The sequence below is a fragment of the Aptenodytes patagonicus genome, chromosome 14 (assembly GCF_965638725.1).
Source record: "Aptenodytes patagonicus chromosome 14, bAptPat1.pri.cur, whole genome shotgun sequence".
Lineage (NCBI taxonomy): Eukaryota > Metazoa > Chordata > Aves > Sphenisciformes > Spheniscidae > Aptenodytes > Aptenodytes patagonicus.
The window spans coordinates 4166215-4178082 of record NC_134962.1 but is presented as its reverse complement, the minus strand read 5'-3'; the positions used below and the strand labels follow the sequence as shown (position 1 = coordinate 4178082).

General features: G+C 44.1%; 1 protein-coding gene across 4 annotated transcripts in view; it reads left to right on the top strand.

The window, feature by feature from the left end:
• Positions 1–4024: 4024 nt before the first annotated feature.
• OSBPL2 (oxysterol binding protein like 2) overlaps positions 4025–11868 on the top strand; it is a 40244-nt gene continuing 32400 nt past the window's right edge. The window contains exons 1-3 of one of the 4 annotated variants that reach the window (XM_076352363.1): positions 4049–4089; positions 4546–4674; positions 4943–5039. The gene's annotated coding sequence lies outside the window, so the exon portion shown is untranslated. Of the gene's footprint in view, positions 4090–4545; positions 4675–4942; positions 5040–11868 lie in introns of all 4 variants that reach the window. The other 3 variants (XM_076352362.1, XM_076352364.1, XM_076352361.1) reach the window with 3 other exon arrangements.

Here is an 11868-nt window from a genome sequence, read left to right as displayed (position 1 = left end):
CTGAGGGTAAACCCAAACCTGTCCCGTCCCTGCCGGTGCCAGGATGCGCGACCTTCTCTCTTGAGCGCGCTTACTTCCCTTCTCCACTGATTTTGCAATTAGTGACGGTATGTTTAATCAATTGTTTTGATAACTTGGGGCTTATCTGCCCAGAGATATTTTGGGATTCCTACTCTGCTTTTAATTCACACTCTCCCTTAATCCAGATTAGCTTTCACGTGTGGACAAGCACGATGCTCCTCTGAGGTGAAGCTGTTGGTAAACAGGAGCAGGAGTGTTTCCAAGCACACTCGGCACAGAACTGTAAGGACAACGCTGTGTCTTTGAAACGCTGTGGAGGCACAGTGTGCTGGGAATCCCGGCCTCGCGCTGCAGACGGGCACGGCACGGAGGAGGGACCAAAGCAACACCAAGCAGAAGATGCTGGAGCACTCGCTAAACAAATGGGTTTGGTTTTGAAGCTCCATGGCAAGGAGTCAAAAGAGCTTCCCGTGGCAGAGGTGAGCACTTGCCCACACATGTTGGGACTGAAGTGGCTGCCTTTGGCCACCGGCTTATTTGGAGGAAGAGAGAAGAGGCATTTGTCTCTGCTTACATACAACTGGTGAAAGACGATCAGTCTTTTTGCCGTAACATGCCACATTTCGTTGCATTATCTCTAGATTACAGGATCAATGTGTTTTGTTTTTCCATTCTGCCCTTCCTTATTCTGTCACAATTCGGGTTTTGTAAATCTGCCGCAGTGACAAGGTTTGCTTGGATCAGTTTTCTAAGCGGATTGCGTTGCCCCACAGGAGGGGAACAGTTTGGTTTATTATAGGTGGAGCTGATGGTTACACCTATGCCTGAGACAGTTGCTCAATACTTTCCATTGTAAAACCCCATTTTAATTACTTTTAATGTTGCAAAACTTTTTCCAGCAAGGCAAAATTTTCCATGCCATCTCCTTTAAAAGGTAACTGCTCTCTCCCCTCATTGCCAACATGGGAGGGAGACAAATACGGAGCTAGATTCTTCTCCCTGTCCAAGTTTGGGGTTTTGTCATTTTACATTGCTAGAGAGCAGCCCCTGAATATTTAACAAAGGAAGAATTTTTCAATTAGCCTCATTTTTGCTAAGCATGGGCATTTAGCTCAAATGCCCACAAAATGCCTGGGAGAGGATTTTGTGGCGGGCTCAGAATGCGCATGCCTTCAATTAAGACCTGAAAAAGCTACACAAATTCAATATTCCTTGGTCATCTAAACAGTGGATTTCTCTTTCCATGATCCTTTTGGAGAACTCTTCCAGATCAGCTGCTTAGTCATGACAAAGGCCTGTTCAGTCAGAAAATAATTTAAATTCATGCTTATATTCTGTTTGTGGGCCTTTGCTTAAAAGCTGCAATAGGAATACTTCTGTGCTTAGTGGCGAGCCTATAACGTTGAGCAGTCCAGAAGTGGGTTGCTGAATCAGGGCTTACTGGAAAAAAATAATCACTTTTCTGGGCAAATCAGGAAAATCTTAAAAACAGATTTGGAATGATACAAATTATCCTCTACTCCCAAAGATTTGTATTCCCTAAAGATGAGCCCAACAACACCTGCCTTGCAACTTCGTCTGGGTGAACACAGGGATGAAACCACAGGAGGGTATAGCAAGACTGGATCCAGAGAGACTGACAGACATCCTCAGAGCCAGCTGTGCCCACCCCAAAACGCTCTTCAGTCCCAGCGTGCGTGAGAAATTCTCAGTGGAGATTTCATTTAAAACCTTACATTTGTGCCAGAGCAAGGAGCATTATCACTGTTAATTCATGTCTCAAATACTGTCAGCATGTGGCTGATGGCCAGGAGCTGTCAGCTTATTTAGGGATGAGTAATATCCCAGAATCAACAGTGCACCACGTAAAGTATTTGGGGAGGGCAGGAGGGAGCCATGCAGCAAAGGAGTGGTTCATATTTTTGCTGCTGCACCTCTGAAAACATACTTTACGTAAGTGCTGGTGGAGGAATAAATCCCATCACGATGTGGGCCTTTGCTGTCACTCCTACCTCCGACCACCACCCTTCCTTGCAAGGTTTCTTTGGTGCCCACAGCAGATAACCAGCAATGAAAAGGGCATCCATGGTGCTATGTCTGCGGCCGGTCTCTGGTCTGCAGCAGGAGCCCAAACCCGGGTTACCCCCCGGAGACGCAGCCACCCCACTAGGACAGGTTCACCCCTGCCTGGCCCTGCTGACCCCTCTCCCACCCCCTGCACAGGCGAGATGTTCTGGTGGCAAAGGTCTGGCGTAGCGAAGATTTCCCCCACCGGCCTTGCAGCCATTCCCCAATAAAAAGCATTTGTATCCACCTCCGATGAACAAGTTCTGTGCTACAGAATTAATATGCTAAATCCTATATTTGCTTTGCATTGAGAAAGTGTATCAACGGCAGAAGGTCATTTTGAGGATAAATGCTTCTGTGACTCATCTCCCTCCTTCGCTCCCTACCGTTCCTCACTCAGGCTCCAGCTCGTCATTCCCGAGTGGTTTTTGTTCACACTTGCGCTGGCCCCTCCTGACATCCCGTATGATTTCCTGCTCAGGAGGACAAGAAGGTCTCCCTCAGCAATTGTATCAATGGGTCGTTCTGTCTTAGTGATAAGAGACATCCTTCATCCGGACCGATCGGTTTCTAGCTCCTCAGGATGGATGCTTGTTATCCCTGTGGCTGATCTCCTGAAGCACCTCGCTCCGTGCATGCTTTGCAATATTTTTATTTTTTATTTTTTTCCCTTTTAAAGTTCTGGTTGCTGGGTCCAATGACATTTCATTCACTTCTTAGCTTTCAGGTATGAAAAGGGAGGGAAGGAGACATTTCAGTGGAAAAGAGTTTCAAATCTCTCTGGTCACGTAAGAAGTTTAAGAGTATGTGAAAGAAAACACCTTGCAGACTCAGAAATTAGAAGGTAAATAAAAAGAGCGGAACCGGTGTTATCTAAAAGAAATGTTATGAGTCAAATTAATTTTAAACTCCTGCCTCAGAGTTTTGATACTTGCATCAACATCTACGAAGAGTCTCAATTGCTTTAGCACGCCAGTAATTACTCTGAAGTGAAGGGGATTATTATGAACTTGCCTCCAGTTACCTGTTGTGGATGAACAAGTGCAAGTTCAGGGCTACAGAAATAAAACCACCTGCCGGCTTCTCTCCTGGTAGAGAACGACTCTAACCCGACAGCTACCAGCCCGTGGTTTTGTCGACCATTTCTCTGGGGTTTCCAGACGTCCCTTAACCCGCTCAGAGCAGCCGCGCCGGATGGGCAGACGGGGGACTCTGGACACAGGCTGGCCGGCAGCTCACTGGCATGAAGGAACACCTCGAAAATCACAACGCTGCATCCCCTGGCCTACGGGTGACACGGGCCATGCCCCAGAGCCGGCGAGAACGTTATATAAAAAAAATACAAAACCGCTTAAATTCATATCGGTGCGGAGCAAACCGCGGCACGTACAACCTCGGAGGTGGGCCAGGTGGCCGTGCGCGGCCCGGGGGGACCCACCCGTGAGAGCCCCACGGCCAGGACGGGTACTGAGGGAGCGAAAGGTAAGGTTCCCCCCACCTCTCAGTCAGGAGAACACTTTGTGCTACAGAGGTTATGGTGAGTCGAGCTCACGCTCCGCAGCTGACTGACGGTACGAACGTGCCGCAAAGCACAACGAGACGACACCGGCTACAGCACGACCGTGTGCGTTTGTGCCGCGGAGGCTGCGGCGTCCCCGCCGAAACGCGCCAGGTGAGGCCGCCCAGCGCAGCGGGGGACCCCGGTGCCGCCTTCATCTGCATAGCCCCGCCCCTCCGACGCGCCATTGCCCAGCAGCCTCCCCAGCAGTGGGGCGGCCCGGGGCTGTGAGGCTCGGTGCTTGATTAGCATTCTCCCCGCCTCCGGGCGCGGGGACGAGGAAGGTGGTTCGTCGCTTCGGCGACGGCGGGGCGCGGCCGCGCTCTGCGATTGGCGGAGCGGCGCGTCACTCCGCCGCTGCGAGGGCCGCACTTCCGCCTCGGTGTCAGCGGTGCCGGGCGGGGGGGTGTTGCGGCGGGGCCGTCGCGGGAGCGCGGTGCCAGGTAATGCCGCCGTGCCTGCCCCGGGCCCGGCGCCGGGGCGCGCCGCCCCGCTCTGCCCTCCCTGCCGAGCCGCTCCCCTCCGGGGGCTCGGCTCCCCCCACCTGCCGCAGCGGCGCCCCCGCTGAGGGAAGGGCGGCAGCGCCTCCCCCAGCCCCGCCCGGGCCTGGCGCGGCCCACCCCGGCGCGGGGGTCCCCTCCTCGGTGGGCCGCTAACGGCTCTCCTCAGCGCCGCCGGGCGTCCTGTCAGTCTGGCCGAGGGCGGGGGGCGGCCCGGCCGGGCGCTGACGGTCAGCGGGCCGGGGGAGCGCGGCCACCCCAGCGCCGCGCTCTCTTCCCCGGCGGACGCGGGATCCTTGACCCGCTCGCTTGTTTTCTCCGGGCGCTGCGAGTCGCAGGCCTGTGCAGCTGAGTCGATAGCGTGTTGGACTGAAATGATGTTCCCCTTCCACGTTTCAGCGGAGGCGGCAGACCTCGGGTGCCCCGAGCTGGGTGGCAGAACCATTTTCTCGACCGTGGGGCTCTTCTCTGGGGACAGGGGAGGTAGCGGGGGCTGAAGGACGTTGCTGCGCAGAGCACGGGTCGCAGGTCAGTGGAGCTCTGTCGGTCCTAGTGTAGGGATTTTTCTAATTTTATTTTTTTTTCCCCGACTGCTTTTGGAGCTGGGTAGTTTAGCAAAGGGGTCTATGACACCCAGTTCCCAAGATGAACGTGTTGAGCTCAGCTTCAGCACGATACAGGAGCCTCAAGGGGCCTTTTAGGCCACAGCTGAAGCACTCACTGCGAGCAGTTAAGATTTATCTGAGTTTGGCTTTTTTTTTGTTCTTCAGTTACCTACTCAATGTTTCTCTTACAGAGCTCCTGAAAGGGAGACAAGCAAGATGGGAAAAATAGCGGGAAAAAAGGCTTTTTTTTAAATAACATGCCACCAGAACTTCTGCATGGTAACAAAGGTATAAATTATGTTGCCATTTATTTAATTTGGATATTAATCATGTTTGTGCTATCTGTATGTTTGGATTCAGGACTCCTTTTGGAAGTGGTTTGTTACTCTGCAGCATTTGCAGGCCAGAATTTCAGATGTGGGTTTGAAATCGCCTTCTGTTTTTTATGGCTGCCATAGCCTTGTGTTTCCCCTCAGAAGTATCTGCCAAAGCATGTTGAGTGCAAGCAGATACTGCTTTCATTTACTGTGAATTTTCTCAAGTAAAATACATAGCCTTCATTTAAGATTTCAAAAAGGAAAAGTAAAAGGGAGACGCGGATTTGCAGTGTAGATTAGCATTACTGTACCACTCTTCTCATAGCGTTTCCTTTTTTAAAGCTTATGCATGCAAGAAAAAATAAATTTGTTTCGTTCCAACTTAACCTTCCAAAGTTCAGTAACTTCACGTTGACATCCGGGGGCAACCACATATATATCGTCCTAACAAACTTCATACCAGTATGCTCTGGGACTTCTAAAACCGCAGGGCAATTTCTGGAAGCAGTGACTTGGGTAACTTCCAAACATAAAGCGCTGTGCTGTGGGATGGAAGTAGGAGAACTGGCTAAACTAGCATGGAAGCAAGAAATTCCGAGCAGTGATTTTCCCCTAAGTAACCCCCTGGGTTTTCAGTTACTGTAAACATAGCTTTTCTTAAAATAGTTGTCAAGTCATACAAATGTTTGACCACGTGACAGAAAGTTGAGGGCAATGTAGGATCAGATCAGGACTGATTCTTAATGTTGCTTTCTGAACCAACAGCACCTCATAATGAACTTGTAACTTTAGGGAGTGCTCGAAAGGAAACGCTGAGACATCTGCTGTCCAGGAATAAATATGCCATTTTTCTCCAAAACTAGTTCTTCAGCCATGTCAATATAATCTTATAAACAGAAGACAAGAGTTCAAGATAGAAAATGATGATTAGACAACAAACTCTATGCCTGCAAGTAGTCGAAGACTTAGATAGGTTAAAGGTTTCAGTTGATGCAATACTGAAAACCAGTGTGGTGCATGTAGTTAGTTGTTTGCTAACACCTATGCAAATGTACTTGATTTGATAACTGATCATGGAGGGAAATTTTCACTTGATTTTTTAAAATAAATTTTAATACTGTTACTGCTTTCTGTGATATGAACTTGCTTAAGCTGGCAGGTCTTATGATTGAAACTGGTATTTCTTTCAGTCTGTCTTCGTGTGAATTCTACTGTGTGAACTTCACACATGCTGGCCTAGAACAAAGGTGGAAAGCTTAGCTTTCTGTTATTTTAGTGTTAGCTGGAAAACATACCAATCAGTTTTTTTCGCTTTGATAAGGCTATATTTTTACATCACTGTTTGTAGTGCCAGTCAGATTATTTTTTTGTTGTTATTGTTTGAAAGCAAGATTCATATGCAAGTATACTGAATCTTTAAGCAGATAATTCATTAGCTTTGGTATTTGAAGTAACTTGTCCTTGAACAATGCAACGTTACATCATGCTACTTGATAACGAGAACTTCGTTTACAAGTTGGCGTTTTTTTCTAGTCCTTCACTCAGTATCTGTTTTGTCACCTGAGTCATGAAGATATCTGATAAGAAATGTCTGTATTTGATGCTAATATGATGTTTTAAAATGCTTAGTGTTTAGTCTGTTCTCTGTGAAATAACTAAAATGTTTGGTTCTCTTACATTTTTTAGAAGAAATGCACAAAATCAGGCATGCAAAGAATATGCATTAAATATGGAGTGCTCAACATCTTGAATGTTTTTGCTGAGTTTGAATATATCACAGGGGCCTCTTCACTTAGCTGAATAAATTGGAAAGCGAGAGCAATGAAGAAGTTGGTCACCCTGTATCTGCCACTTTGGAAGATGTGGGACTTTGATATGTTTCCTGCTGCAAAAAAAATAGGTTATGCGTTATATCGATTCTTTTGTGGTTTTTATTATTTTATGGAATAGACCACTATAGAACTTGGAATGAAAGAATACATAATCTCAATCCTTGAATTCTTCTTAATAGTTACTATGCAGAAGAATGTATGATGATGTAATTACTTACTTTGTATTCTTAAAGGCTTGTAATAGCAAGTTACATGAGAGCAGTAAGCAATTAGAATGTGCCAAATGTGGCTTACCATTTCTTTCAGTTATGCTCTTAAAAAATTTGTTGATTCAGTGCACGAAGATAATGTCTTAATTTTCAGGATCAATAAGTTACAAGAATAGACTAAGCTTACTTAAACTTGATTTTTTTTTTTTAAATACAGTTACTATTGGAAATTAATTTGCTGGTCTAGACAGATCCTTTAGATTATTTCTGTATATTTTATTATGCACATAATTTAATGAGACAGATTTCTAGTAAATTACAGCAGCCCTCCATTCAGAAAATGCAGGAGGCTGGATAGCGTTGTCTGCCCGTGATTGTTTATAAATCTGGCGGGAGCGTGCACAAAAGGTGAATTGTGCCTGCAGCTGCAGAAATACATCTGGACCTTTTAATCTTGGCCCTCTTGGTTTTATAGCCCAAAACTTAAACTGGATATTGCTCTGTTGGACACGTAACGTCTGTACTTGGCATTAGATTGAATGGAAACCTTGATCTGTGGCATTCCTGTTCCTTTGCTGTGCCGTTCAGAGTTGTAGATGAGATAAGGTTTGTGGCTGTTGGGATGCTATGAACCTCTGGGGTATTACAAAGAAGTTTGCATGCTTATGATATTTGTCAAGAAATGTGTTTTCATGAATGGATAACTTCATTATATTTTTACTAGCATTATTTTTACTCTTCTGAGTCAGTCTTTTTTAGGGCTCCCAAAAGAATCTGTTAATATATCTCTTTGGGTTTTGATTCTAGTGATAGTTCAAAAGTAATGATGATTACTTTTGATGGAATGTTTGAAGATGGTGAGCATTTGAATTCTGAGGTGTCTGTGGTTCATGTCACTCACTTCAGACCTAACCAGCTCCAGCCACTGAGGTAGACTCTGTTTCCTACAATGTGTCAGTGGGATCAAGCGAGAACAAGAATCCTTTTAATAACGCTCAATTATACAACTTGTTCATGTGAAGGCTACGGAGAAGTTAGCTCACCAGCCTATTTATAATGGTCCGTTTAGCAGCACATTTGCTTACTGGATGAAATGAGAACTTTGTTGGAAGAACAGAACTTCTCCCCTGTGCATGTGTTCTTTCTAGGTTTTGCACAGAGTCAATGAAACTGTTGAACGGTTGTGTAATAGTGAAACAAAATTGCTATCTACATTTAGAGATGCAAATAGCTTTATTTACATGGCCTTATTTTGTCTTAAACGTAGTTCTAAGTGCTGTGCAACTGTTTTATTATCCGAGTGGGTTAATGTTACCAAGCAGATAGCTAGGTGGATTCCTTATTAAAACTGAACTCTATTTAGAGATATTTGTCTTGAGAAGTCAAAGTTTATCTCTTTTTTTTTTTTTTTTTTTAAAATCTCTTGACAACAGCAAACATAGTAACACCCTTATACTGGTATCCATTAAGTAGCTACTATAAATGTAGCTTTAAAGGAAATTCAACCATGGCAGAAACTCTGACTTTCTAAAGCTTTTGCAAATTTGTGGTATCATCTTAAAACTCTTTAGCAGATAGTCCGCTAGCTGTGTGCATGAGCTTGTGCTGCAGAAGTTCAGTGTGTGAGGAACTGTTGGTAGGCATAAAAATACGGTTTCTTATGCTGTAGGGCTTTGCACTAGGTTGGTCAGCTGTTGTCGTCCTTGCTTTATTTGCAATGTGATTGCTATTGTAATTGTTTAATAGTCTCTGTGAAAATTATTTGTAAGATACCTTGTACAGAAAAAAGATAAAGCTATACCTACCTGGAGAGAATGGGCCCACAGAGACAAAGCTTAAAAAGTGCCTTTTAGTAGGAAGGTCTATAAACTAAACCTGTAACCATTTTTACTGTTCTAGGGGTTTTCTCCAGTGATGTTAAATGCTGTAGTTGTCTTCACATTCTTAAACTTCAGTGATCAATTTGTAGGGGTGGTTACATTATGATGAGAAATATTCAAGCATATTTAATTTTACCTTCAAAGTAAGTTTTGGTTCAAAGAGAAGTGTTCATAAATGATTAATTACATATCAATTGACACTTGTGTCCAAAGCCACTGTGCTTGGAGTTATTGATTACTTCCCACCTTGTCTGTCTTACAAATAAGATAAAACAAATCCTTCAGGAAACTGGTAAGAAGTAACTAGTTTTACAAGACAGTATTGAATTACTAATTTTTTTAATAGTGTGGCTAGAAATGAGCTGGTGTATCAGTCATGATCAAGCCTAGCATTATGCATCATGGGTAGGGAAGGCATGTAAACTAGAATTTTGCGATCTTTTATAATTGTGGACAATGAAATAGTTTCCAAGGGAAGGCTACAAAGTCCAAAGAATGCTGTACCAGATGCTCTCAGGTGGAAAAATATCTCAAATATTGATGTAGTGTTAAAAAAAAGGACAACATTTACAGAATTCTGTGGGAATTTCAGTGAAGTGTGTTGCATCAGAAAATATTAATCTGCTGGAATCAAGTTTCCTTGGTCTTTGTTTGTTTGTTAGGTTTGGTAGAAGTTCTGTGAGCCAGTATCCTTAGCCATATAACAGAATTTTTGGCCGAAGTGAAACTGGGGATATGTCCTGGTTTCGGTTAAACCATGACAGGATAGCTGCCAGTTCTGTAGGTAATTGAGCACTATACTGCTACGGTATTTTCTGTCCAGTTTCATCTTTGCAATTTTTATGTTCAATAATTAATGCTTCTGATAGCAGCGCTGTAGCTTTGTGCTGGGGGCAGTACTCAGCGCGTGGGACAATTATTGTGGTTTGTTCTGATGCAGAAACAAGTTGCAAACCAAACTTCTAGCATTTCAGTTGGCTCCAATTCTTGTGAAGTATCACCAAAAATCTGTATTCCTGAGAGAACAGAGTGTGAGTCTCTCTGCCGTAAATCTGTTTGGCTCATGTGTTCAAAGCTAAATTTTCAGATGTTCAGTTTGCTGCCACCATTGTTTCAAGTGCTTTAAAAAGAAGTTCAGCTAAACTATCAGCTTAGGATGCTTTGCTGCTTCGGTTCTGTTGTGGGTTGAGCCCAGGAGGCAGCTGAGCCCCACACAGCTACAGCTCCCCCACTCTGTGGGATGTGCAAGAGAATCGGAAGGGCAAAAGCAAGAAAACTTGGGGGTAGAGACAAAGACACTTTAATAAAGGCAGGGGAAAAAGCCAAATAAAATTAAGAAAAACAAGAGATGCAAAAGCAATTGCTCGCTATCAGCTGACCTGTGTCCAGCCAGTCCGTGAGCAACGGCAACCCCTGCAAAACTCCCCTCCAGTTTTATTGCTGAGTGTGATGGTATATGGTAGGGAATATCCCTTTGGTCAGTTGGGGTCAGCTGTCCCGGCTGTGTCCCCTCCCAGCCTCTCGTCCACCCCCAGCCTACTTGCTGTGGGGGCAGAGTGAGAAAGGGAGAAAGCCTTGATGCTGTAGTACTCTTCAGCAATAAAACATGGGTGTGTTATCAACACTGCTTTGGTCACAAATCCAAAGCACAGCACTGTACAGGCTGCTAGAAAGGAAATTAACTCCATCCCAGCAGGACCCAGTACAGGTACTCAGCTGTCCCCAGGGCATTTAATAACTCCCAGCTACATTAAGGCCTATAATAGGGATAGCTGCAATCTTCAAAGAAATGGAAAAGTGACAGTGGGTCTGGTCTTCAGCTGATCCTCTTCACCTCTCTGCACTTTGTTTAACAGACTTGAGAAGGAAGTTGCCCTTCTCTTACTGTGGATGCGGAGTGAGTTTCATCTTGCCAAGACATCTTGGTGGAAGATGCTATTACATTCAAACTTAGGACTAAGAAACAAATCTAACTCGGTAAATAAAATCCTGTTCTGGATTCTGCCATCTGTGTAGCTGTTACCTGGCTGAAAACATTTTAAGTGCATAATAATTACAGCAGGTATCGAAATTGCCAATTAAATTGACTTATTGGCTAATTTTTATAGATGTTTTAGATCCAGTGTTGTTGGTAACCTAATTTCATGAGTCAATTAAGATTCATCCTTGCTGAAGCTTTCAGTCAGAGATGAAACACTGCAGTTTGATGCTTTCAGGAGATGTCTATGAAGCAAAACCACATGAATATTTATCTTCTCGTTCAACCTATTTATTTCTGTCCCTTGAAGTACTACAGCTATGTTTTATTTCATCTGGCAACTCAAGAGAAGATGGGGTTGGCTCTTATTCCACCAGTCATGCTGTAGGACTGTTGGGTTTTTTTTGTTCTCTTTTTTTTCATTTATTATTTTTAGTGTTAATATGAAGGGTGTGTATATTTGATCATCTTCTGGCTCTTTTGGAGTCTCTTTCTGGACAGAAGGTGCATCCTGAACCCAGGATATCAAACTAATGAAAACGTTGCTCTTTATTAACATGCTGTTAGGTGGATTAAACGGGGCGTGGAATGAATTTTCCTTTGTATCGAGTTAATTTTAAAGTCTGTTGATACTATTTCTATTAAATTGAGCTTGTGTCCTTTTGACCCATTAAACAAAAGCAAAAACCTGAAAACTGAGTGTCTTTTCAGAGTTCGTGGGATTTGCCCCTTCTCTTCTTCCCCCTGGCAATACTTGTGCAGTATTTTTATCATGAGATTTGACAGAAAGTTTTCTTTTTTTTTTTTGTGAGGAAGGCCTCAAGTGACTTTCTTTTTTCCTTTTTTTTCTTGCTTGCAAGTATTCTCCTTTCAAGTTAATAAACTTAATTTGTTTTAAAAT